Raw genomic sequence first — 25,145 nt, forward strand, 5'->3', positions numbered from 1 at the left:
TCTCAATAACTTTATTTTCTTATGCTTGTGGAGGCGCAATGGCCCAGTGGTTAGGGCAGCGGACTCGTAGTCATAGGATCGCGGTTTCGATTCCCAGACCGGGCATTGTGAGTGCTTATTAAGCGAAAGCACCCAAAGCTCCACGAGGCTCCGGCAGGGGATGGTGGGGAACCCTGCTGTACTCTTTCACCACAACTTTCTCTCACTCTTACTTCCTGTTTCTGTTGTGCCTGTAATTCAAAGGACCAGCCTTGTCACACCGTGTCACGCTGAATATCCCCGAGAACTACGTTAAGGGTACACGTGTCTGTAGAGTGCTCAGCCACGTTAATTTCACGAGCAGGCTGTTCCGCTGATTGGATTAACTGGAACCCTCGACGTCGTAAGCGACGAAGTGCCAACAGTACGGTATTTTCTTATGCCATAGAGAGTTCGTTTTATAAATAGATGTGGAGATATTTAACAGAAATTGCCCGACCATATATATGAAAGAGTGGGAGAAATTGTCATTTGCCTTTACACTTCTTAGAGAAGAACGGTTACAAAATACTCTTTGGCTCTGTGCGTGCGTGATTGTGATTGTACTCCCACAGGCTTGATGACCGGCGCTGATTTGTTTAAGTCTTCTGTCACGTAGTTATTTGACAAAAGAACCGACAAAATAGGTACCAAGCTTAAAAGTTAAGTATTAGGATCAAATTGATCGGCTAAACTCTTCAAAACGGTGCTCCAGTATGGCTGCAGTCCGAAAAATATATAAATTAAATGAGAAAGTAATTAGTTTGAATGTCATCGTACTTATAAAGAGAAATTTAGATAACAGCTTTCAGTTGCCTTGGTAGCGCCGTAGGCAGCGCGTCAGTCTCATAATCCAACTAAGCAAATCGAGGAATCTGAAGGTCGTGAGTTCGATCCTCAACTGGGGCACATGTTTTTTTATATATTTTTAATCAAATATCTTCATCTTTTGACATCGCTCAGAGTTATATGTAGTAGTGGTGATATTTATCAGAAATATCCCGACCATTTATATGAACTACTAGAAGTCCTTAAGTGAAGTCCCTATAAGCTTACGGGAGGACTGTGCTCGTATATACGAGGCGGTGCTGAAAAGTTCATGCATGGCTGTGTGGTAAGAAACTTGCTTCCCAACCACATGGCTCAGTCCCATTGCGTGACACCTTGGGCAAGTATCTTCTGCTATATTCTCTGGCCGACCAAAGCCTTGTGAGTGGATTTGGTAGATGTAAACTGAAAGAAACACATCGTATATATATATATATATATATATATATATATATATATATATATGTTTGTGCGTCTGTGTTTGTCCCCTCCACCATCGCTTGACAGCCGATGTTAGTGTGTTTACGTCCCCATAACTTAACGGTTCGGCAAAAGACACCGATAGAACGAGTACTAGGCTTACAAAGATTAAGTCCTGGGGTCACTTTTTTCCGACCAAAGTTGGTGCTCCAGCATGGCTGAAGTCAAATGACTGAAACATATAAAAGAATAAAATAATATACTTAATTGAAAGACGAAATAAGAATAGACTTATGTACGTAGGAAGAAAGTTTATCTCCATTGCACTGCAATGACACAACTATATTTAGTGTTTACTTGTAATAGAGTAGACGACAATTGAATAGCTATAGAAAGAGGTAATTAAAAGTAATTAAAAGACACGCAAAGGAAGTATTGAAATGAAATCTATCAAGATAATGACATAGTAATTTTCTCGTAAGTAATGCTGTATAAGGAAAAAGAGGTAGAGATCGTAAGTGGAGTGTGTTCTAAGAAACAAACTAAATGACGAAGTAATTAATCCGAAAGTAATAGTACTTATATAGACAAATTTAAGTGCTACTTTCTAGTTCCCTCGGTATCGCAATAGGTACTACTTCAGTCACATAAGCAATCCAGTTATTTTGATGAAACTAAAGGTCATGAGTTCGATCCTCACTTGGGACACATCATTTAAAATTTTTCTTCTTTTTTCCGTCTACTGACACCGCACAGAGTTACGCATGGTTGCGGGGTGGTGATGATACTTGTTAGAAATACCACCACCATTTATATGAACTACTAGAAGAAATAGTCAGATCCCTATAGAATCCTTAGAGGAGGTCGGGCACAAGATACTCTCAAATATATATAAAATAGGACAGGTAATTAAAAGCAATTAAAAGACATGCAAAGGAGATATTAAAATAATGTGGATTATGATAATAACATTGTAATTTCATCGCAAGTAACATTATAAAAGAAATAAAAAGGTAGACATTAAAAGTTAAATGACAGCAGAGTAAATTTCAATAGAGAAATTAAATGACAAAACAAAGTAGTACGACGGTCATACATAGACAAATCTAAATGCTTTTTATCGAATGCCTCGGTAGCGCAGTAGGCAGCGCGTCAGTCTCATAATCAAACTAAACATGTCGAGTAATCTGAAGGTCGTGAGTTCGATCCTCACCTGGGGCACATCATTTTTATTTTGAATAACTTATTTTCTTATGCCATAGAGATTTCGTTTTATAAATGGAGATATTTACCAGAAATTCCCCAACCATATATATGAAAGACTGGGAGGAATTGTCAATTACCTGTACTGGTTTTAGAGAAGAACGTGTACATAATACTCTTTGTCTGTGCGTGTGTGATTGTGATTGTACTCCCACAGGCTTGAGGACCGGCGCTGATTTGTTTAAGTCTTCTGTAACGTAGTTGTTTGACAAAAGAACCGACTAAATAGGTACCAAGCTTAAAAGTTAAGTAGTAGAATCAAATTGATCGGCTATACTCTTCAAAACGGTGCTCCAGTATGGCTGCAGTCCGAACAATATATAAATTAAATGAGAAGGTAATTAGTTTGAATGTCATCGTAGTTATATAGAGAAATTTAGATAACAGCTTTCAGTTCCCTCGGTAGCGCAGTAGGCAGTTCGTCAGTCTCATAATCAAGCAGTTTCCGTCTACCAAATCCACTCACAAGGGTTTGGTCGTCCCGAGGCTATAGTAAAATACACTTGCCCAAGGTGCCACGCAGTGGGACTGAACCTGGAACCATGTGGTCGGTAAGCAAGCTACTTACCACACAGCCACTCCTATATATATATATGAAGTTAGGGAGAATTATGCGTATGCAACTCGATTTCTGTTAAGTACCGTCCTCCATTTCACTTATTCAATTATAATATATTTATTATTGCTGTGGTTTGGCTGGAACTGTGCATACAGAATACATTGCGGTAATTTCTTGTATTAAAGATGTTTATATGTCATTAATTGATCGACAGAATAAGAAATCACGTAATAAGAGTATTATGGGTTATGAGTATCAGAGTAAAATTATATAATTCTGAATATACTTATGGTGAATGTAGGAAGAAAGGTTATCTCCCTTGAAATGACACAAATATATTTAGTGTTTTATTTGTAACAGGGTAGATAAAATAGGGTAGGTAATTAAAAGCAATTAAAAGACATGCAAAGGAGATATTAAAATAATGTAGATTATGATAATAACATTGTAATTTCCTCGCAAGTAATATTATAAAAGAAAGAAAAGAAGGTAGACATTAAAAGTTAAATTACAGCAGAGTAAATTTCAATAGAGAAATTAAATGACAAAATAAATTAGTACGAAAGTCATACATAGACAAATTTAAAAGCTGGTTATCGGATGCATCGGTAGCGCAGTAGGCAGCGCGTCAGTCTCATAATCAAACTAAACATGCTGAGGAATCTGAAGGTCGTGAGTTCGATCCTCACCTGGGGCACACCATTTTTATTCTCAATAACTTTATTTTCTTATGCTTGTGGAGGCGCAATGGCCCAGTGGTTAGGGCAGCGGACTCGTAGTCATAGGATCGCGGTTTCGATTCCCAGACCGGGCATTGTGAGTGCTTATTAAGCGAAAGCACCCAAAGCTCCACGAGGCTCCGGCAGGGGATGGTGGGGAACCCTGCTGTACTCTTTCACCACAACTTTCTCTCACTCTTACTTCCTGTTTCTGTTGTGCCTGTAATTCAAAGGACCAGCCTTGTCACACCGTGTCACGCTGAATATCCCCGAGAACTACGTTAAGGGTACACGTGTCTGTAGAGTGCTCAGCCACGTTAATTTCACGAGCAGGCTGTTCCGCTGATTGGATTAACTGGAACCCTCGACGTCGTAAGCGACGAAGTGCCAACAGTACGGTATTTTCTTATGCCATAGAGAGTTCGTTTTATAAATAGATGTGGAGATATTTAACAGAAATTGCCCGACCATATATATGAAAGAGTGGGAGAAATTGTCATTTGCCTTTACACTTCTTAGAGAAGAACGGTTACAAAATACTCTTTGGCTCTGTGCGTGCGTGATTGTGATTGTACTCCCACAGGCTTGATGACCGGCGCTGATTTGTTTAAGTCTTCTGTCACGTAGTTATTTGACAAAAGAACCGACAAAATAGGTACCAAGCTTAAAAGTTAAGTATTAGGATCAAATTGATCGGCTAAACTCTTCAAAACGGTGCTCCAGTATGGCTGCAGTCCGAAAAATATATAAATTAAATGAGAAGGTAATTAGTTTGAATGTCATCGTACTTATAAAGAGAAATTTAGATAACAGCTTTCAGTTGCCTTGGTAGCGCCGTAGGCAGCGCGTCAGTCTCATAATCCAACTAAGCAAATCGAGGAATCTGAAGGTCGTGAGTTCGATCCTCAACTGGGGCACATGTTTTTTTTATATATTTTTAATCAAATATCTTCATCTTTTGACATCGCTCAGAGTTATATGTAGTAGTGGTGATATTTATCAGAAATATCCCGACCATTTATATGAACTACTAGAAGTCCTTAAGTGAAGTCCCTATAAGCTTACGGGAGGACTGTGCTCGTATATACGAGGCGGTGCTGAAAAGTTCATGCATGGCTGTGTGGTAAGAAACTTGCTTCCCAACCACATGGCTCAGTCCCATTGCGTGACACCTTGGGCAAGTATCTTCTGCTATATTCTCTGGCCGACCAAAGCCTTGTGAGTGGATTTGGTAGATGTAAACTGAAAGAAACACATCGTATATATATATATATATATATATATATATATGTTTGTGCGTCTGTGTTTGTCCCCTCCACCATCGCTTGACAGCCGATGTTAGTGTGTTTACGTCCCCATAACTTAACGGTTCGGCAAAAGACACCGATAGAACGAGTACTAGGCTTACAAAGATTAAGTCCTGGGGTCACTTTTTTCCGACCAAAGTTGGTGCTCCAGCATGGCTGAAGTCAAATGACTGAAACATATAAAAGAATAAAATAATATACTTAATTGAAAGACGAAATAAGAATAGACTTATGTACGTAGGAAGAAAGTTTATCTCCATTGCACTGCAATGACACAACTATATTTAGTGTTTACTTGTAATAGAGTAGACGACAATTGAATAGCTATAGAAAGAGGTAATTAAAAATAATTAAAAGACACGCAAAGGAAGTATTGAAATGAAATCTATCATGATAATGACATAGTAATTTTCTCGTAAGTAATGCTATATAAGGAAAAAGAGGTAGAGATCGTAAGTGGAGTGTGTTCTAAGAAACAAACTAAATGACGAAGTAATTAATCCGAAAGTAATAGTACTTATATAGACAAATTTAAGTGCTACTTTCTAGTTCCCTCGGTATCGCAATAGGTACTACTTCAGTCACATAAGCAATCCAGTTATTTTGATGAAACTAAAGGTCATGAGTTCGATCCTCACTTGGGACACATCATTTAAAATCTTTCTTTTTTTTTCCGTCTACTGACACCGCACAGAGTTACGCATGGTTGCGGGGTGGTGATGATACTTGTTAGAAATACCACCACCATTTATATGAACTACTAGAAGAAATAGTCAGATCCCTATAGAATCTTTAGAGGAGGTCGGGCACAAGATACTCTCAAATATATATAAAATAGGACAGGTAATTAAAAGCAATTAAAAGACATGCAAAGGAGATATTAAAATAATGTGGATTATGATAATAACATTGTAATTTCCTCGCAAGTAACATCATAAAAGAAATAAAAAGGTAGACATTAAAAGTTAAATGACAGCAGAGTAAATTTCAATAGAGAAATTAAATGACAAAACAAAGTAGTACGACGGTCATACATAGACAAATCTAAATACTGCTTATCGAATGCCTCGGTAGCGCAGTAGGCAGCGCGTCAGTCTCATAATCAAAGTAAACAATGTGGAGGAATCTGAAGGTCGTGAGTTCGATCCTCACCTGGGGCACATCATTTTTATTTTGAATAACTTATTTTCTTATGCCATAGAGATTTCGTTTTATAAATGGAGATATTTACCAGAAATTCCCCGACCATATATATGAAAGACTGGGAGGAATTGTCAATTACCTGTACTGGTTTTAGAGAAGAACGTGTACATAAAACTCTTTGTCTGTGCGTGTGTGATTGTGATTGTACTCCCACAGGCTTGAGGACCGGCGCTGATTTGTTTAAGTCTTCTGTAACGTAGTTGTTTGACAAAAGAACCGACTAAATAGGTACCAAGCTTAAAAGTTAAGTAGTAGAATCAAATTGATCGGCTATACTCTTCAAAACGGTGCTCCAGTATGGCTGCAGTCCGAACAATATATAAATTAAATGAGAAGGTAATTAGTTTGAATGTCATCGTAGTTATATAGAGAAATTTAGATAACAGCTTTCAGTTCCCTCGGTAGCGCAGTAGGCAGTTCGTCAGTCTCATAAACAAGCAGTTTATGTTGAGAAAACTCAAATTCGTGAGTTCGATCCTTACTCGTGGCACGTTTTTTTAAAATTTTTGTTTCAGTATATTTATCTTCTGACGTCACACAAAGTTTTACACGGGAGGAGTGATATTTACCAGAAATCTCCCAGCTATTTATATGAACTATTAGAAGAAATAGTCAACTTCCTAAGGCGTTCGTATAGGGGACTGTTACAAGATACTCTATGATATATATATATATATATATATATATATGTATGTATGTTAACCCATTACCTACCAGTGATCTCATATGAGATCACTTAAAAATTACAAATTTCGTAATTATCTGTCAATATTTACACATATCTAACCTTTTTGCTATATCTACTAGGTATATTTCTCTGATATTCAAATGAGGTTTGCTAATTTTTCACCCAATATCTCGTTTATTTCTATTTAAAATGTTATTTTGAAATGTTATTTTGATCATTCCAGCGTGTTTCTAAGGCTGTTTTATGTTAGAAATCAAAGTTTCATAAAAAAATTCCAGTTAATAGAATTATGGGTTAAGGAGTATTATGGGGACGGAACTCGATTTCTGTCATTAAGTACTGCCTGAGATTTAACTTATACAATTATTGTTGTAGTAATTTCTTGTATTAAAGATGTTAATACACAATTAATTGAAACACGAAAAAAAAAAAAAATCATATAATAAAAGCATTAAAAGTATGCTTATGGTGAAGAAAGTTTGTCTCCCTTGCACCGAAATGCCACAAATATATTTAGTAGTTTACTTGTAATAAGGGTAGATAACAATGAATAGCTATAGAAATAGTCAACTGAAAACAATTAAAAGACGTGCAAGGAAATATTGAAATAAAGTGTATTATGTTAATGGCAGAAATTCTCTCGCAAGTAATATAAAAGAAAGGAAAAAAAGGTAGGCATCAAAAGTTAAATGAAAGCAGAGTAAATTTCAAAAGAGAAATTAAATGACAAAACAAAGTAGCCTGAAGTTATACAGACACAAATCTAAAGTCTGGCTAGCGAATGCCTCGGTAGCGCAGTAGGCAGCGCGTCAGTCTCATAATCAAACCAAATATGTGGAGGAATCTGAAGGTCGTGAGTTCGATCCTCACCTGGGGCACGTCATTTTAAATTTTTATTTTGGATAACTTTATTTTCTTATGCTATAGAGAGTTCATTTTATAAATAGAGGTGGTGATATTTACTAGAAACTCCCCGACGATATACATGAAAGACTGGGAGAAATTGTCAATTACCGGCACCCTTCTTAGAAAAAGATGATTACAAAATACTCTCTGACTCTGTGTGTGTGTGTGTGTGTGATTGTTTGTGCTCCCACAGGCTTGATGACCGTAATTGTTTGACAAAAGAACCGACAAACTAAGTATGGAGCTTAAAAGTTAAGTAGTAGGATCAATTTGTTCGGCTAAACTCTTCAAGAGCGTGCTATATAATCCGAAGACTATATAGATTAAATGAGAAGATAACTAGTTACAATGTCATCGTATATATATATATATATATATATATATATATATATATAAAACTATTTTAAAACTAAACTCTTTTACTTGTTTCAGTCATTTGACTGCGGGCATACTGGAGCACTGCCTTTAGTCGAGCAAATCGACCCCAGGACTTATTCCTTGTAAGCCTAGTACTTATTCTATCGGTCTCTTTGCCGAACCGTTAAGTTACGGGGACCTAAACACACCAACATCGGTTGTCAAGCGATGTTGGGAGGACAAAGACACACACACACACATATATATATATATATATGTATATATACGACGGGCCTCTTTCAGTTTCCGTCTACCAAATCCACTCACAAGGGTTTGGTCGTCCCGAGGCTATAGTAAAAGACACTTGCCCAAGGTGCCACGCAGTGGAACTGAACCTGGAACCATGTGGTCGGTAAGCAAGCTACTTACCACACAGCCACTCCTATATGAAGTTAGGGAGAATTATGTGTATGCAACTCGATTTCTGTTAAGTACCGTCCTCCATTTCACTTATTCAATTATAATATATTTATTATTGCTGTGGTTTGGCTGGAACTCTGCATACAGAATACGTTGCGGTAATTTCTTGTATTAAAGATGTTTATATGTCATTAATTGATCGACAGAATAAGAAATCACGTAATAAGAGTATTATGGGTTATGAGTATCAGAGTAAAATTATATAATTCTGAATATACTTATGGTGAATGTAGGAAGAAAGGTTATCTCCCTTGAAATGACATGAATATATTTTGTGTTTTATTTGTAATAGGGTAAGATAAAATAGGGTAGGTAATTAAAAGCAATTAAAAGACATGCAAAGGAGATATTAAAATAATGTAGATTATGATAATAACATTGTAATTTCCTCGCAAGTAATATTATAAAAGAAAGAAAAGAAGGTAGACATTAAAAGTTAAATTACAGCAGAGTAAATTTCAATAGAGAAATTAAATGACAAAATAAATTAGTACGAAAGTCATACATAGACAAATCTAAATGCAGCTTGTCGAGTGCCTCGGTAGCGCAGTAGGCAGCGCGTCAGTCTCATAATCAAACTAAACATGTTGCGGAATCTGAAGGTCGTGAGTTCGATCCTCACCTGGGGCACATATTTTTATTCTCAATAACTTTATTTTCTTATGCTTGTGGAGGCGCAATGGCCCAGTGGTTAGGGCAGCGGACTCGCTGTCATAGGATCGCGGTTTGGATTCCCATACCGGGCATTGTGAGTGTTTATTGAGCGAAAACACCCAAAGCTCCAAGAAGCTCCGGCAGGGGATGGTGGGGAACCCTGCTGTACTCTTTCACCACAACTTTCTCTCACTCTTACTTCCTGTTTCTGTTGTGCCTGTAATTCAAAGGACCAGCCTTGTCACACCGTGTCACGCTGAATATCCCCGAGAACTACGTTAAGGGTACACGTGTCTGTAGAGTGCTCAGCCACGTTAATTTCACGAGCAGGCTGTTCCGCTGATTGGATTAACTGGAACCCTCGACGTCATAAGCGACGAAGTGCCAACAGTACGGTATTTTCTTATGCCATTGAGTGTTCGTTTTATAAATAGATGTGGAGATATTTAACAGAAATTGCCCGACCATATATATGAAAGAGTGGGAGAAATTGTCATTTGCCTTTACACTTCTTAGAGAAGAACGGTTACAAAATACTCTTTGGCTCTGTGCGTGCGTGATTGTGATTGTACTCCCACAGGCTTGATGACCGGCGCTGATTTGTTTAAGTCTTCTGTCACGTAGTTATTTGACAAAAGAACCGACAAAATAGGTACCAAGCTTAAAAGTTAAGTATTAGGATCAAATTGATCGGCTAAACTCTTCAAAACGGTGCTCCAGTATGACTGCAGTCCGAAAAATATATAAATTAAATGAGAAGGTAATTAGTTTGAATGTCATCGTACTTATAAAGAGAAATTTAGATAACAGCTTTCAGTTGCCTCGGTAGCGCAGTAGGCAGCGCGTCAGTCTCATAATCAAACTAAGCAAATCGAGGAATCTGAAGGTCGTGAGTTCGATCCTCACCTGGGGCACGTGTTTCTTTTTTATATATTTTTAATCAAATATCTTCATCTTTTGACATCGCTCAGAGTTATATATAGTAGTGGTGATATTTATCAGAAATATCCCGACCATTTATATGAACTACTGGAAGTCCTTAAGTGAAGTCCCTATACGCTTACGGGAGGACTGTGCTCATATATACGAGGCAGTGCTGAAAAGTTCATGCATGGCTGTGTGGTAAGAAACTTGCTTCCCAACCACATGGCTCAGTCCCATTGCGTGACACCTTGGGCAAGTATCTTCTGCTATAGTCTCTGGCCGGCCAAAGCCTTGTGAGTGGATTTGGTAGATGTAAACTGAAAGAAACACATCGTATATATATATATATATATATATATATATATATATATATATATATATATATATATATGTTTGTGCGTCTGTGTTTGTCCCCTCCACCATCGCTTGACAGCCGATGTTAGTGTGTTTACGTCCCCATAACTTAACGGTTCGGCAAAAGACACCGATAGAACGAGTACTAGGCTTACAAAGATTAAGTCCTGGGGTCACTTTTTTCCGACCAAAGTTGGTGCTCCAGCATGGCTGAAGTCAAATGACTGAAACATATAAAAGAATAAAATAATATACTTAATTGAAAGACGAAATAAGAATAGACTTATGTACGTAGGAAGAAAGTTTATCTCCATTGCACTGCAATGACACAACTATATTTAGTGTTTACTTGTAATAGAGTAGACGACAATTGAATAGCTATAGAAAGAGGTAATTAAAAGTAATTAAAAGACACGCAAAGGAAGTATTGAAATGAAATCTATCAAGATAATGACATAGTAATTTTCTCGTAAGTAATGCTGTATAAGGAAAAAGAGGTAGAGATCGTAAGTGGAGTGTGTTCTAAGAAACAAACTAAATGACGAAGTAATTAATCCGAAAGTAATAGTACTTATATAGACAAATTTAAGTGCTACTTTCTAGTTCCCTCGGTATCGCAATAGGTACTACTTCAGTCACATAAGCAATCCAGTTATTTTGATGAAACTAAAGGTCATGAGTTCGATCCTCACTTGGGACACATCATTTAAAATTTTTCTTCTTTTTTCCGTCTACTGACACCGCACAGAGTTACGCATGGTTGCGGGGTGGTGATGATACTTGTTAGAAATGCCACCACCATTTATATGAACTACTAGAAGAAATAGTCAGATCCCTATAGAATCCTTAGAGGAGGTCGGGCACAAGATACTCTCAAATATATATAAAATAGGACAGGTAATTAAAAGCAATTAAAAGACATGCAAAGGAGATATTAAAATAATGTGGATTATGATAATAACATTGTAATTTCATCGCAAGTAACATTATAAAAGAAATAAAAAGGTAGACATTAAAAGTTAAATGACAGCAGAGTAAATTTCAATAGAGAAATTAAATGACAAAACAAAGTAGTACGACGGTCATACATAGACAAATCTAAATGCTGTTTATCGAATGCCTCGGTAGCGCAGTAGGCAGCGCGTCAGTCTCATAATCAAACTAAACATGTCGAGTAATCTGAAGGTCGTGAGTTCGATCCTCACCTGGGGCACATCATTTTTATTTTGAATAACTTATTTTCTTATGCCATAGAGATTTCGTTTTATAAATGGAGATATTTACCAGAAATTCCCCGACCATATATATGAAAGACTGGGAGGAATTGTCAATTACCTGTACTGGTTTTAGAGAAGAACGTGTACATAATACTCTTTGTCTGTGCGTGTGTGATTGTGATTGTACTCCCACAGGCTTGAGGACCGGCGCTGATTTGTTTAAGTCTTCTGTAACGTAGTTGTTTGACAAAAGAACCGACTAAATAGGTACCAAGCTTAAAAGTTAAGTAGTAGAATCAAATTGATCGGCTATACTCTTCAAAACGGTGCTCCAGTATGGCTGCAGTCCGAACAATATATAAATTAAATGAGAAGGTAATTAGTTTGAATGTCATCGTAGTTATATAGAGAAATTTAGATAACAGCTTTCAGTTCCCTCGGTAGCGCAGTAGGCAGTTCGTCAGTCTCATAATCAAGCAGTTTCCGTCTACCAAATCCACTCACAAGGCTTTGGTCGTCCCGAGGCTATAGTAAAATACACTTGCCCAAGGTGCCACGCAGTGGGACTGAACCTGGAACCATGTGGTCGGTAAGCAAGCTACTTACCACACAGCCACTCCTATATATATATATGAAGTTAGGGAGAATTATGCGTATGCAACTCGATTTCTGTTAAGTACCGTCCTCCATTTCACTTATTCAATTATAATATATTTATTATTGCTGTGGTTTGGCTGGAACTGTGCATACAGAATACATTGCGGTAATTTCTTGTATTAAAGATGTTTATATGTCATTAATTGATCGACAGAATAAGAAATCACGTAATAAGAGTATTATGGGTTATGAGTATCAGAGTAAAATTATATAATTCTGAATATACTTATGGTGAATGTAGGAAGAAAGGTTATCTCCCTTGAAATGACACAAATATATTTAGTGTTTTATTTGTAACAGGGTAGATAAAATAGGGTAGGTAATTAAAAGCAATTAAAAGACATGCAAAGGAGATATTAAAATAATGTAGATTATGATAATAACATTGTAATTTCCTCGCAAGTAATATTATAAAAGAAAGAAAAGAAGGTAGACATTAAAAGTTAAATTACAGCAGAGTAAATTTCAATAGAGAAATTAAATGACAAAATAAATTAGTACGAAAGTCATACATAGACAAATTTAAAAGCTGGTTATCGGATGCCTCGGTAGCGCAGTAGGCAGCGCGTCAGTCTCATAATCAAACTAAACATGCTGAGGAATCTGAAGGTCGTGAGTTCGATCCTCACCTGGGGCACTCCATTTTTATTCTCAATAACTTTATTTTCTTATGCTTGTGGAGGCGCAATGGCCCAGTGGTTAGGGCAGCGGACTCGTAGTCATAGGATCGCGGTTTCGATTCCCAGACCGGGCATTGTGAGTGCTTATTAAGCGAAAGCACCCAAAGCTCCACGAGGCTCCGGCAGGGGATGGTGGGGAACCCTGCTGTACTCTTTCACCACAACTTTCTCTCACTCTTACTTCCTGTTTCTGTTGTGCCTGTAATTCAAAGGACCAGCCTTGTCACACCGTGTCACGCTGAATATCCCCGAGAACTACGTTAAGGGTACACGTGTCTGTAGAGTGCTCAGCCACGTTAATTTCACGAGCAGGCTGTTCCGCTGATTGGATTAACTGGAACCCTCGACGTCGTAAGCGACGAAGTGCCAACAGTACGGTATTTTCTTATGCCATAGAGAGTTCGTTTTATAAATAGATGTGGAGATATTTAACAGAAATTGCCCGACCATATATATGAAAGAGTGGGAGAAATTGTCATTTGCCTTTACACTTCTTAGAGAAGAACGGTTACAAAATACTCTTTGGCTCTGTGCGTGCGTGATTGTGATTGTACTCCCACAGGCTTGATGACCGGCGCTGATTTGTTTAAGTCTTCTGTCACGTAGTTATTTGACAAAAGAACCGACAAAATAGGTACCAAGCTTAAAAGTTAAGTATTAGGATCAAATTGATCGGCTAAACTCTTCAAAACGGTGCTCCAGTATGGCTGCAGTCCGAAAAATATATAAATTAAATGAGAAGGTAATTAGTTTGAATGTCATCGTACTTATAAAGAGAAATTTAGATAACAGCTTTCAGTTGCCTTGGTAGCGCCGTAGGCAGCGCGTCAGTCTCATAATCCAACTAAGCAAATCGAGGAATCTGAAGGTCGTGAGTTCGATCCTCAACTGGGGCACATGTTTTTTTATATATTTTTAATCAAATATCTTCATCTTTTGACATCGCTCAGAGTTATATGTAGTAGTGGTGATATTTATCAGAAATATCCCGACCATTTATATGAACTACTAGAAGTCCTTAAGTGAAGTCCCTATAAGCTTACGGGAGGACTGTGCTCGTATATACGAGGCGGTGCTGAAAAGTTCATGCATGGCTGTGTGGTAAGAAACTTGCTTCCCAACCACATGGCTCAGTCCCATTGCGTGACACCTTGGGCAAGTATCTTCTGCTATATTCTCTGGCCGACCAAAGCCTTGTGAGTGGATTTGGTAGATGTAAACTGAAAGAAACACATCGTATATATATATATATATATATATATATATATGTTTGTGCGTCTGTGTTTGTCCCCTCCACCATCGCTTGACAGCCGATGTTAGTGTGTTTACGTCCCCATAACTTAACGGTTCGGCAAAAGACACCGATAGAACGAGTACTAGGCTTACAAAGATTAAGTCCTGGGGTCACTTTTTTCCGACCAAAGTTGGTGCTCCAGCATGGCTGAAGTCAAATGACTGAAACATATAAAAGAATAAAATAATATACTTAATTGAAAGACGAAATAAGAATAGACTTATGTACGTAGGAAGAAAGTTTATCTCCATTGCACTGCAATGACACAACTATATTTAGTGTTTACTTGTAATAGAGTAGACGACAATTGAATAGCTATAGAAAGAGGTAATTAAAAATAATTAAAAGACACGCAAAGGAAGTATTGAAATGAAATCTATCATGATAATGACATAGTAATTTTCTCGTAAGTAATGCTATATAAGGAAAAAGAGGTAGAGATCGTAAGTGGAGTGTGTTCTAAGAAACAAACTAAATGACGAAGTAATTAATCCGAAAGTAATAGTACTTATATAGACAAATTTAAGTGCTACGTTCTAGTTCCCTCGGTATCGCAATAGGTACTACTTCAGTCACATAAGCAATCCAGTTATTTTGATGAAACTAAAGGTCATGAGTTCGATCCTCACTTGGGACACATCATTTAAAATTTTTCTTTTTTTTTCCGTCTACTGACACCGCACAGAGTTACGCATGGTTGCGGGGTGGTGATGATACTTGTTAGAAATACCACCACCATTTATATGAACTACTAGAAGAAATAGTCAGATCCCTATAGAATCTTTAGAGGAGGTCGGGCACAAGATACTCTCAAATATATATAAAATAGGACAGGTAATTAAAAGCAATTAAAAGACATGCAAAGGAGATATTAAAATAATGTGGATTATGATAATAACATTGTAATTTCCTCGCAAGTAACATTATAAAAGAAATAAAAAGGTAGACATTAAAAGTTAAATGACAGCAGAGTAAATTTCAATAGAGAAATTAAATGACAAAACAAAGTAGTACGACGGTCATACATAGACAAATCTAAATACTGCTTATCGAATGCCTCGGTAGCGCAGTAGGCAGCGCGTCAGTCTCATAATCAAAGTAAACAATGTGGAGGAATCTGAAGGTCGTGAGTTCGATCCTCACCTGGGGCACATCATTTTTATTTTGAATAACTTATTTTCTTATGCCATAGAGATTTCGTTTTATAAATGGAGATATTTACCAGAAATTCCCCGACCATATATATGAAAGACTGGGAGGAATTGTCAATTACCTGTACTGGTTTTAGAGAAGAACGTGTACATAATACTCTTTGTCTGTGCGTGTGTGATTGTGATTGTACTCCCACAGGCTTGAGGACCGGCGCTGATTTGTTTAAGTCTTCTGTAACGTAGTTGTTTGACAAAAGAACCGACTAAATAGGTACCAAGCTTAAAAGTTAAGTAGTAGAATCAAATTGATCGGCTATACTCTTCAAAACGGTGCTCCAGTATGGCTGCAGTCCGAACAATATATAAATTAAATGAGAAGGTAATTAGTTTGAATGTCATCGTAGTTATATAGAGAAATTTAGATAACAGCTTTCAGTTCCCTCGGTAGCGCAGTAGGCAGTTCGTCAGTCTCATAAACAAGCAGTTTATGTTGAGAAAACTCAAATTCGTGAGTTCGATCCTTACTCGTGGCACGTTTTTTTAAAATTTTTGTTTCAGTATATTTATCTTCTGACGTCACACAAAGTTTTACACGGGAGGAGTGATATTTACCAGAAATCTCCCAGCTATTTATATGAACTATTAGAAGAAATAGTCAACTTCCTAAGGCGTTCGTATAGGGGACTGTTACAAGATACTCTATGATATATATATATATATATATATATATATATATATGTATGTATGTTAACCCATTACCTACCAGTGATCTCATATGAGATCACTTAAAAATTACAAATTTCGTAATTATCTGTCAATATTTACACATATCTAACCTTTTTGCTATATCTACTAGGTATATTTCTCTGATATTCAAATGAGGTTTGCTAATTTTTCACCCAATATCTCGTTTATTTCTATTTAAAATGTTATTTTGAAATGTTATTTTGATCATTCCAGCGTGTTTCTAAGGCTGTTTTATGTTAGAAATCAAAGTTTCATAAAAAAATTCCAGTTAATAGAATTATGGGTTAAGGAGTATTATGGGGACGGAACTCGATTTCTGTCATTAAGTACTGCCTGAGATTTAACTTATACAATTATTGTTGTAGTAATTTCTTGTATTAAAGATGTTAATACACAATTAATTGAAACACGAAAAAAAAAAAAAATCATATAATAAAAGCATTAAAAGTATGCTTATGGTGAAGAAAGTTTGTCTCCCTTGCACCGAAATGCCACAAATATATTTAGTAGTTTACTTGTAATAAGGGTAGATAACAATGAATAGCTATAGAAATAGTCAACTGAAAACAATTAAAAGACGTGCAAGGAAATATTGAAATAAAGTGTATTATGTTAATGGCAGAAATTCTCTCGCAAGTAATATAAAAGAAAGGAAAAAAAGGTAGGCATCAAAAGTTAAATGAAAGCAGAGTAAATTTCAAAAGAGAAATTAAATGACAAAACAAAGTAGCCTGAAGTTATACAGACACAAATCTAAAGTCTGGCTAGCGAATGCCTCGGTAGCGCAGTAGGCAGCGCGTCAGTCTCATAATCAAACCAAATATGTGGAGGAATCTGAAGGTCGTGAGTTCGATCCTCACCTGGGGCACGTCATTTTAAATTTTTATTTTGGATAACTTTATTTTCTTATGCTATAGAGAGTTCATTTTATAAATAGAGGTGGTGATATTTACTAGAAACTCCCCGACGATATACATGAAAGACTGGGAGAAATTGTCAATTACCGGCACCCTTCTTAGAAAAAGATGATTACAAAATACTCTCTGACTCTGTGTGTATGTGTGTGTGATTGTTTGTGCTCCCACAGGCTTGATGACCGTAATTGTTTGACAAAAGAACCGACAAACTAAGTATGGAGCTTAAAAGTTAAGTAGTAGGATCAATTTGTTCGGCTAAACTCTTCAAGAGCGTGCTATATAATCCGAAGACTATATAGATTAAATGAGAAGATAACTAGTTACAATGTCATCGTATATATATATATATATATATATATATATATATATATATATATATATATATATATATATATATATATATATATATATATATATATATATATATATATATATATATATATATATATATATATATATATATATATATATATATATATATATAACTATTTTAAAACTAAACTCTTTTACTTGTTTCAGTCATTTGACTGCGGGCATACTGGAGCACTGCCTTTAGTCGAGGAAATCGACCCCAGGACTTATTCCTTGTAAGCCTAGTACTTATTCTATCGGTCTCTTTGCCGAACCGTTAAGTTACGGGGACCTAAACACACCAACATCGGTTGTCAAGCGATGTTGGGAGGACAAAGACACACACACACACATATATATATATATATATGTATATATACGACGGGCCTCTTTCAGTTTCCGTCTACCAAATCCACTCACAAGGGTTTGGTCGTCCCGAGGCTATAGTAAAAGACACTTGCCCAAGGTGCCACGCAGTGGGACTGAACCTGGAACCATGTGGTCGGTAAGCAAGCTACTTACCACACAGCCACTCCTATATGAAGTTAGGGAGAATTATGTGTATGCAACTCGATTTCTGTTAAGTACCGTCCTCCATTTCACTTATTCAATTATAATATATTTATTATTGCTGTGGTTTGGCTGGAACTCTGCATACAGAATACGTTGCGGTAATTTCTTGTATTAAAGATGTTTATATGTCATTAATTGATCGACAGAATAAGAAATCACGTAATAAGAGTATTATGGGTTATGAGTATCAGAGTAAAATTATATAATTCTGAATATACTTATGGTGAATGTAGGAAGAAAGGTTATCTCCCTTGAAATGACATGAATATATTTTGTGTTTTATTTGTAATAGGGTAAGATAAAATAGGGTAGGTAATTAAAAGCAATTAAAAGACATGCAAAGGAGATATTAAAATAATGTAGATTATGATAATAACATTGTAATTTCCTCGCAAGTAATATTATAAAAGAAAGAAAAGAAGGTAGACATTAAAAGTTAAATTACAGCAGAGTAAATTTCAATAGAGAAATTAAATGACAAAATAAATTAGTACGAAAGTCATACATAGACAAATTTAAAGGCGTGTTATCGCATGCCTCGGTAGCGCAGTAGGCAGCGCGTCAGTCTCATAAGCAAAGTAAACATGCTGAGGAATCTGAAGGTCGTGAGTTCGAACCTCACCTGGGGCACACCAATTTTATTCTCAATAACTTTATTTTTTTATGCTTGTGGAGGCGCAATGGCCCAGTGGTTAGGGCAGCGGACTCGCGGTCATAGGATCGCGGTTTCGATTCCCAGACCGGGCATTGTGAGTGTTTATTGAGCGAAAGCACCTAAAGCTCCACGAGGCTCCTGCAGGGGATGGTGGCGAACCCTGCTGTACTCTTTCACCACAACTTTCTCTCACTCTTACTTCCTGTTTCTGTTGTGCCTGTAATTCAAAGGACCAGCCTTGTCACACCGTGTCACGCTGAATATCCCCGAGAACTACGTTAAGGGTACACGTGTCTGTGGAGTGCTCAACCACTTGCACGTTAATTTCACGAGCAGGCTGTTCCGTTGATCGGATTAACTGGAACCCTCGACGTCGTTACAAGCGACGAATTGCCAACAGTACAGTATTTTCTTATGCCATAGAGAGTTCGTTTTATAAATAGATGTGGAGATATTTAACAGAAATTGCCCGACCATATATATGAAAGAGTGGGAGAAATTGTCATTTGCCTTTACACTTCTTAGAGAAGAACGGTTACAAAATACTCTTTGGCTCTGTGCGTGCGTGATTGTGATTGTACTCCCACAGGCTTGATGACCGGCGCTGATTTGTTTAAGTCTTCTGTAACGTAGTTGTTTGACAAAAGAACCGACAAAATAGGTACCAAGCTTAAAAGTTAAGTATTAGGATCAAATTGATCGGCTAAACTCTTCAAAACGGTGCTCCAGTATGGCTGCAGTCCGAAAAATATATAAATTAAATGAGAAGGTAATTAGTTTGAATGTCATCGTAGTTATATAGAGAAATTTAGGTAACAGCTTTCAGTTGCCTCGGTAGCGCAGTAGGCAGCGCGTCAGTCTCATAATCAAGCAACTTATATCGAGGAATCTGAAGTAACATTATAAAAGAAATAAAAAGGTAGACATTAAAAGTTAAATGACAGCAGCGTAAATTTCAATAGAGAAATTAAATGACAAAACAAAGTAGTACGAAGGTCATACATAGACAAATCTAAATGCTGATTATCGAGTGCCTCGGTAGCGCAGTAGGCAGCGCGTCAGTCTCATAATCAAACTAAGTATGTCGAGGAATCTGAAGGTCGTGAGTTCGATCCTCACCTGGGGCACATCATTTTTATTTTGAATAAATTATTTTCTTATGCCATAGAGATTTCGTTTTATAAATGGAGATATTTACCAGAAATTCCCCGACCATATATATGAAAGACTGGGCGGAATTGTCAATTGCCTTTACACTTCTTAGAGAAGAACGGTTACAAAATACTCTTTGGCTCTGTGCGTGCGTGATTGTGATTGTACTCCCACAGGCTTGATGACCGGCGCTGATTTGTTTAAGTCTTCTGTCACGCAGTTATTTGACAAAAGAACCGACAAAATAGGTACCGAGCTTAAAAGTTAAGTATTAGGATCAAATTGATCGGCTAAACTCTTCAAAACGGTGCTCCAGTATGGCTGCAGTCCGAAAAATATATAAATTAAATGAGAAGGTAATTAGTTTAAATGTCATCGTACTTATAAAGAGAAATTTAGATAAAAGCTTTCAGTTGCCTTGGTAGCGCCGTAGGCAGCGCGTCAGTCTCATAATCCAACTAAGCAAATCGTGGAATCTGAAGGTCGTGAGTTCGATCCTCAACTGGGGCACATGTTTTTTTTATATATTTTTAATCAAATATCTTCAGCTTTTGACATCGCTCAGAGTTATATATAGTAGTGGTGATATTTATCAGAAATATCCCGACCATTTATATGAACTACTAGAAGTCCTTAAGTGAAGTCCCTATAAGCTTACGGGAGGACTGTGCTCGTATATACGAGGCGGTGCTGAAAAGTTCATGCATGGCTGTGTGGTAAGAAACTTGCTTCCCAACCACATGGCTCAGTCCCATTGCGTGACACCTTGGGCAAGTATCTTCTGCTATAGTCTCTGGCCGACCAAAGCCTTGTGAGTGGATTTGGTAGATGTAAACTGAAAGAAGCACATCGTATATATATATATATATATATATATATATATATATATATATATGTTTGTGCGTCTGTGTTTGTCCCCTCCACCATCGCTTGACAGCCGATGTTAGTGTGTTTACGTCCCCATAACTTAACGGTTCGGCAAAAGACACCGATAGAACGAGTACTAGGCTTACAAAGATTAAGTCCTGGGGTCACTTTTTTCCGACCAAAGTTGGTGCTCCAGCACGGCTGAAGTCAAATGACTGAAACATATAAAAGAATAAAATAATATACTTAATTGAAAGACGAAATAAGAATAGACCTATGTACGTAGGAAGAAAGTTTATCTCCATTGCACTGCAATGACACTACTATATTTAGTGTTTACTTGTAATAGAGTAGACGACAATTGAATAGCTATAGAAAAAGGTAATTAAAAGTAATTAAAAGACATGCAAAGGAGATATTAGAATAATGTGGATTATGATAATAACATTGTAATTTCCTCGCAAGTAACATTATAAAAGAAATAAAAAGGTAGACATTAAAAGTTAAATGACAGCAGAGTAAATTTCAATAGAGAAATTAAATGACAAAACAAAGTAGTACGACGGTCATACATAGACAAATCTAAATGCTGTTTATCGAATGCCTCGGTAGCGCAGTAGGCAGCGCGTCAGTCTCATAATCAAACTAAACATGTCGAGGAATCTGAAGGTCGTGAGTTCGATCCTCACCTGGGGCACATCATTTTTATTTTGAATAACTTATTTTCTTATGCCACAGAGATTTCGTTTTATAAATGGAGATATTTACCAGAAATTCCCCGACCATATATATGAAAGACTGGGAGGAATTGTCAATTACCTGTACTGGTTTTAGAGAAGAACGTGTACATAATACTCTTTGTCTGTGCGTGTGTGATTGTGATTGTACTCCCACAGGCTTGAGGACCGGCGCTGATTTGTTTAAGTCTTCTGTAACGTAGTTGTTTGACAAAAGAACCGACTAAATAGGTACCAAGCTTAAAAGTTAAGTAGTAGAATCAAATTGATCGGCTATACTCTTCAAAACGGTGCTCCAGTATGGCTGCAGTCCGAACAATATATAAATTAAATGAGAAGGTAATTAGTTTGAATGTCATCGTAGTTATATAGAGAAATTTAGATAACAGCTTTCAGTTCCCTCGGTAGCGCAGTAGGCAGTTCGTCAGTCTCATAATCAAGCAGTTTATGTTGAGAAACCTGAAATTCGTGAGTGCGATCCTTACTCGTGGCACGTTTTTTTAAAATTTTTGTTTCAGTATATTTATCTTCTGACGTCACACAAAGTTTTACACGGGAGGAGTGATACTTACCAGAAATCTCCCAGCTATTTATATGAACTATTAGAAGAAATAGTCAACTTCCTAAGGCGTTCGTATAGGGGACTGTTACAAGATACTCTATGATATATATATATATATATATATATATATATATATATATATATATATATATATGTTAACCCATTACCTACCAGTGATCTCATATGAGATCACTTAAAAATTACAAATTTCGTAATTATCTGTCAATATTTACACATATCTAACCTTTTTGCTATATCTACTAGGTATATTTCTCTGATATTCAAATGAGGATTGCTAATTTTTCACCCAATATCTCGTTTATTTCTATTTAAAATGTTATTTTGAAATGTTATTTTGATCATTCCAGCGTGTTTCTAAGGCTGTTTTATGTTAGAAATCAAAGTTTCATAAAAAAATTCCAGTTAATAGAATTATGGGAGGTAATGGGTTAAGGAGAATTATGGGGACGGAACTCGATTTCTGTCATTAAGTACTGCCTGAGATTTAACTTATACAATTATTGTTGTAGTAATTTCTTGTATTAAAGATGTTAATACACAATTAATTGAAACACGAAAAAAAAAAAAGTCATATAATAAAAGCATTAAAAGTATCAGTAAACTGTTATATGTCAGAATATGCTTATGGTGAAGAAAGTTTGTCTCCCTTGCACCGAAATGCCACAAATATATTTAGTAGTTTACTTGTAATAAGGGTAGATAACAATGAATAGCTATAGAAATAGTCAAACTGAAAACAATTAAAAGACGTGCAAGGAAATATTGAAATAAAGTGTATTATGTTAATGGCAGAAATTCTCTCGCAAGTAATATAAAAGAAAGGAAAAAAAGGTAGGCATCAAAAGTTAAATGAAAGCAGAGTAAATTTCAAAAGAGAAATTAAATGACAAAACAAAGTAGCCTGAAAGTTATACAGACACAAATCTAAAGTCTGGCTAGCGAATGCCTCGGTAGCGCAGTAGGCAGCGCGTCAGTCTCATAATCAAACCAAATATGTGGAGGAATCTGAAGGTCGTGAGTTCGATCCTCACCTGGGGCACGTCATTTTAAATTTTTATTTTGGATAACTTTATTTTCTTATGCTATAGAGAGTTCATTTTATAAATAGAGGTGGTGATATTTACTAGAAACTCCCCGACGATATACATGAAAGACTGGGAGAAATTGTCAATTACCGGCACCCTTCTTAGAAAAAGATGATTACAAAATACTCTCTGACTCTGTGTGTGTGTGTGTGTGTGTGTGTGTGTGATTGTTTGTGCTCCCACAGGCTTGATGACCGTAATTGTTTGACAAAAGAACCGACAAACTAAGTATGGAGCTTAAAAGTTAAGTAGTAGGATCAATTTGTTCGGCTAAACTCTTCAAGAGCGTGCTATATAATCCGAAGACTATATAGATTAAATGAGAAGATAACTAGTTACAATGTCATCGTATATATATATATATATATATATATATATATATATATATTAAACTATTTTAAAACTAAACTCTTTTACTTGTTTCAGTCATTTGACTGCGGGCATACTGGAGCACTGCCTTTAGTCGAGCAAATCGACCCCAGGACTTATTCCTTGTAAGCCTAGTACTTATTCTATCGGTCTCTTTGCCGAACCGTTAAGTTACGGGGACCTAAACACACCAACATCGGTTGTCAAGCGATGTTGGGAGGACAAAGACACACACACACACACATATATATATATATGTATATATACGACGGGCCTCTTTCAGTTTCCGTCTACCAAATCCACTCACAAGGGTTTGGTCGTCCCGAGGCTATAGTAAAAGACACTTGCCCAAGGTGCCACGCAGTGGGACTGAACCTGGAACCATGTGGTCGGTAAGCAAGCTACTTACCACACAGCCACTCCTACATATATATGAAGTTAGGGAGAATTATGCGTATGCAACTCGATTTCTGTTAAGTACCGTCCTCCATTTCACTTATTCAATTATAATATATTTATTATTGCTGTGGTTTGGCTGGAACTGTGCATACAGAATACGTTGCGGTAATTTCTTGTATTAAAGATGTTTATATGTCATTAATTGATCGACAGAATAAGAAATCACGTAATAAGAGTATTATGGGTTATGAGTATCAGAGTAAAATTATATAATTCTGAATATACTTATGGTGAATGTAGGAGGAAAGGTTATCTCCCTTGAAATGACATGAATATATTTAGTGTTTTATTTGTAATAGGGTAGATAAAATAGGGTAGGTAATTAAAAGCAATTAAAAAACATGCAAAGGAGATATTTTTATTCTGAATAACTTTATTTTCTTATGCTTGTGGAGGCGCAATGGCCCAGTGGTTAGGGCAGCGGACTCGCAGTCATAGGATCGCGGTTTCGATTCCCATACCGGGCATTGTGAGTGTTTATTGAGCGAAAGCACCCAAAGCTCCACGAGGCTCTGGCAGGGGATGGTGGCGAACCCTGCTGTACTCTTTCACCACAACTTTCTCTCACTCTTACTTCCTGTTTCTGTTGTGCCTGTAATTCAAAGGACCAGCCTTGTCTCACCGTGTCACGCTGAATATCCCCGAGAACTACGTTAAGGGTACACGTGTCTGTAGAGTGCTCAGCCACGTTAATTTCACGAGCAGGCTGTTCCGTTGATCGGATTAACTGGAACCCTCGACGTCGTAAGCGACGAAGTGCCAATAGTACGGTATTTTCTTATGCCATAGAGAGTTCGTTTTATAAATAGATGTGGAGATATTTAACAGAAATTGCCCGACCATATATATGAAAGAGTGGGAGAAATTGTCATTTGCCTTTACACTTCTTAGAGAAGAACGGTTACAAAATACTCTTTGGCTCTGTGCGTGCGTGATTGTGATTGTACTCCCACAGGCTTGATGACCGGCGC

The 25,145-nt window shown here is 36.8% G+C and overlaps 14 non-coding genes across 14 annotated transcripts; all 14 read left to right on the top strand.

Annotated features, from left to right (window-relative positions):
- The first annotated feature begins 2,392 nt into the window (after nt 1-2,392).
- Trnam-cau (transfer RNA methionine (anticodon CAU)) lies at nt 2,393-2,487 on the top strand. Its single transcript has 2 exons — nt 2,393-2,429; nt 2,452-2,487. It is a non-coding gene; the product is annotated as a tRNA-Met (tRNA).
- A 1,203-nt stretch (nt 2,488-3,690) lies between these two features.
- Trnam-cau (transfer RNA methionine (anticodon CAU)) lies at nt 3,691-3,785 on the top strand. The gene is made up of 2 exons: nt 3,691-3,727; nt 3,750-3,785. It is a non-coding gene; the product is annotated as a tRNA-Met (tRNA).
- Nucleotides 3,786-6,178: 2,393 nt separating this feature from the next.
- Nucleotides 6,179-6,274, top strand: Trnam-cau (transfer RNA methionine (anticodon CAU)). Its single transcript has 2 exons — nt 6,179-6,215; nt 6,239-6,274. It is a non-coding gene; the product is annotated as a tRNA-Met (tRNA).
- A 1,514-nt stretch (nt 6,275-7,788) lies between these two features.
- On the top strand, nt 7,789-7,883 carry Trnam-cau (transfer RNA methionine (anticodon CAU)). Its single transcript has 2 exons — nt 7,789-7,825; nt 7,848-7,883. It is a non-coding gene; the product is annotated as a tRNA-Met (tRNA).
- Nucleotides 7,884-9,283: 1,400 nt separating this feature from the next.
- On the top strand, nt 9,284-9,378 carry Trnam-cau (transfer RNA methionine (anticodon CAU)). The gene is made up of 2 exons: nt 9,284-9,320; nt 9,343-9,378. It is a non-coding gene; the product is annotated as a tRNA-Met (tRNA).
- Nucleotides 9,379-10,221: 843 nt separating this feature from the next.
- Trnam-cau (transfer RNA methionine (anticodon CAU)) lies at nt 10,222-10,316 on the top strand. Its single transcript has 2 exons — nt 10,222-10,258; nt 10,281-10,316. It is a non-coding gene; the product is annotated as a tRNA-Met (tRNA).
- Nucleotides 10,317-11,798: 1,482 nt separating this feature from the next.
- Nucleotides 11,799-11,893, top strand: Trnam-cau (transfer RNA methionine (anticodon CAU)). Its single transcript has 2 exons — nt 11,799-11,835; nt 11,858-11,893. It is a non-coding gene; the product is annotated as a tRNA-Met (tRNA).
- Nucleotides 11,894-13,096: 1,203 nt separating this feature from the next.
- Trnam-cau (transfer RNA methionine (anticodon CAU)) lies at nt 13,097-13,191 on the top strand. Its single transcript has 2 exons — nt 13,097-13,133; nt 13,156-13,191. It is a non-coding gene; the product is annotated as a tRNA-Met (tRNA).
- Nucleotides 13,192-15,583: 2,392 nt separating this feature from the next.
- On the top strand, nt 15,584-15,679 carry Trnam-cau (transfer RNA methionine (anticodon CAU)). The gene is made up of 2 exons: nt 15,584-15,620; nt 15,644-15,679. It is a non-coding gene; the product is annotated as a tRNA-Met (tRNA).
- Nucleotides 15,680-17,199: 1,520 nt separating this feature from the next.
- Nucleotides 17,200-17,294, top strand: Trnam-cau (transfer RNA methionine (anticodon CAU)). The gene is made up of 2 exons: nt 17,200-17,236; nt 17,259-17,294. It is a non-coding gene; the product is annotated as a tRNA-Met (tRNA).
- Nucleotides 17,295-18,802: 1,508 nt separating this feature from the next.
- On the top strand, nt 18,803-18,897 carry Trnam-cau (transfer RNA methionine (anticodon CAU)). The gene is made up of 2 exons: nt 18,803-18,839; nt 18,862-18,897. It is a non-coding gene; the product is annotated as a tRNA-Met (tRNA).
- A 1,057-nt stretch (nt 18,898-19,954) lies between these two features.
- On the top strand, nt 19,955-20,049 carry Trnam-cau (transfer RNA methionine (anticodon CAU)). Its single transcript has 2 exons — nt 19,955-19,991; nt 20,014-20,049. It is a non-coding gene; the product is annotated as a tRNA-Met (tRNA).
- A 1,494-nt stretch (nt 20,050-21,543) lies between these two features.
- Trnam-cau (transfer RNA methionine (anticodon CAU)) lies at nt 21,544-21,638 on the top strand. The gene is made up of 2 exons: nt 21,544-21,580; nt 21,603-21,638. It is a non-coding gene; the product is annotated as a tRNA-Met (tRNA).
- A 1,567-nt stretch (nt 21,639-23,205) lies between these two features.
- Nucleotides 23,206-23,300, top strand: Trnam-cau (transfer RNA methionine (anticodon CAU)). The gene is made up of 2 exons: nt 23,206-23,242; nt 23,265-23,300. It is a non-coding gene; the product is annotated as a tRNA-Met (tRNA).
- Nucleotides 23,301-25,145: the final 1,845 nt, after the last annotated feature.

This window comes from Octopus bimaculoides, chromosome 11 (genome assembly GCF_046866305.1).
Source record: "Octopus bimaculoides isolate indiv1 chromosome 11, ASM4686630v1, whole genome shotgun sequence".
NCBI lineage: Eukaryota > Metazoa > Mollusca > Cephalopoda > Octopoda > Octopodidae > Octopus > Octopus bimaculoides.